Below are 2,500 nucleotides of genomic sequence, written 5' to 3'. Positions count from 1 at the left end.
ACACATACACACATATGCACACACACACACACACAAACATGTACACACACACACACACACACACATATATGTACACATACACACACACACACACATACACACATATGCACACACACACACACAAACATGTACACACACACACACACACACACATATATGTACACATACACACATGCACACACACTTACACACGTCTTTTATTTTTTACTTGTTTCAGTCATTAGATTGAGGCCATGCTGGGGCATCAGCTTCCGCCTATATCTATATATATTTGTGTGTGTGTGTGTGTGCATGAAGGCACATAGCCAAGTGGTTAGGGTGTTGCACTTCCAATTGCTAGATCATGGGTTCAATTCCTGGACTGGGTGATACATTGTGTTCTTGAGCAAAACACTTCATTTTCCATTGCTGCAGTCCACTCAGCAGTGAATGGGTAAACCTTCATTGGACTAGCCTTCCAATAAGTGGGGAACGTGAGCTTGCTTGCTCAGCCAGCAGGGTGGCATCGTTCAATAGCTAAAACAATGCAAAGCGCATTGTGACCAGCAATGTATAATATCCAGTAGTCTGGTCAATACAGTGTTACCATAATTTTATGTATGAATGTCTGTATGTATGTATTTACATACATACATACGATAAACTTCCATTCTGTTTTCATTTGCCAAATCAACTCAAGGCTTTGGTCAGTCTGGACGCTTGCCAGAGTTGTCATGCAGTGGAACTGAACCTAAAACCACATGGTTGCAAAGCGAGCTTCTTGACTACACAACTACACCAGTACCTATTGATAAAGTATTCAAAAAAATACTTTGCAATGAGTAACTGTTTCTGGTTTTAAAGATGTAAATTGATGATAAAACAACAAAAATTAAAGAATAATGTAAAAAGAGAAGATCTAAAATAAATAAATAAATAAATAAATAGATAAATAAATAAATAGATAAATAAATAGATAAATAAATAGATAAATAGATAGATAAATTAATAAAAGTGGGTATTTCAAAAGAGAAAGGTTTTGCACATACTGTTTTATTTTTTTATACATCATTTAATACATACAGGCTGATATTGGGGTAAAAAGCTAGGTTTTTTTTAACTCCTTGGAAAATTCCTGTAAATTGAAACTGACTGGAAAGGGGAGAAAAAAATGTAAGAGAAAAGATAAAAATCAAAGTATGATAGAATTGGAGAGAATAGAGTGATTAAAAATGGATAAGATATATGGCAAGTTGAGGGTTCTCTCTTCTTCTCTCTCTCTCTCTCTCTCTCTCTCTCTTTCTTTCTCTACCTCTCTCTCTTACTTGCACTCATACTCAGTGTTTGCTTGTGTGTGTTATATATATATATAAAGACATGGACTCACACACAGTTTGTCATGATATTAGAATTTTCTTATTGTTGAATAAAATTTCATCTCTGTTATTTATGACCCACACACATGCACACAAACAAACACAAAGGAACACAGTGTAAATAACGGACAGAGTCAAGACTATTGAAAAGGTTGCAAGAAGTAACGAAAATTTTAGGAAAATAAAAATAAGAAATAAGTGGAAATTTTACCGGTGAGTGTGTTAAATTATAAGGTACCAAAACCCCCGATTATTGAGGGATTATTGTATTGCTATGAGAGAGTGATAAAGGAGAGAGTAATTGAATAGACAAATTTTTATTGGGTGAGCAAGCGGGTAAGGAAAACACATATATATACACGTATGTATATATTTTTATGTTTAACTATCAATACACCCCGGCGTTGCCCAGATGTTATGACCTACAACCACATTATGTTATTTGTATAGTCATTACTCATTTTATCCCATTTTAGACATCATTTTCTGAAAGTTGAAAATGTTCAAATTAGACATTAGTATGGGGGAAAAAAATTGACTAGGAATCCAACAGAGGAAAGGATATTGATTGCTAAACACCCAAAATTATCCAGATATTTTATTAGAAACCTCAATTACTACCGGGTCAAAGCTGAGGCAAAATTCCTTGAAAACTGTTTCAAACTCTCTCAACTACAGTAACAACTATGCTGACAAAAATTTTATTCCTAAAGATGATGCAACACTGCAAAACGATGATGCAATACATGCAATGTAATGGTTTCAAACAGGTAGGGGAAAAAAATAACCAGAAAGAAATTACTCATGTTGTCCTCCCCTGTGTGTGTGTGAGAGAGAGAGAGAGATCTGACTTTGGCATAACCCCACAAAATATAGGTGGCAGTAGAGTGGACTGAATAGAGACTAGCACTGTACTTTCTCTGCTATTACACTGTCCCTTATATATATATATATGCAAAAATATAAATGGAACCAGACATAAATGATTTAGATAGGGGGCCGTTTGTAGGAAGTATTAGTCAGAGGTAAAATAATACAGCTGGAGGTTATTGTGACCGAATGGGACAAATATTCTTTAAGGAAGGACGTGGGAGTAGGGACTAAGAGCGGAAGATAAAGTAAAAGAGTGTGAGAGAAAGATGGAG

This window comes from Octopus sinensis, linkage group LG14 (assembly GCF_006345805.1).
Source record: "Octopus sinensis linkage group LG14, ASM634580v1, whole genome shotgun sequence".
Lineage (NCBI taxonomy): Eukaryota > Metazoa > Mollusca > Cephalopoda > Octopoda > Octopodidae > Octopus > Octopus sinensis.
This window is presented reverse-complemented; position numbering follows the sequence as displayed.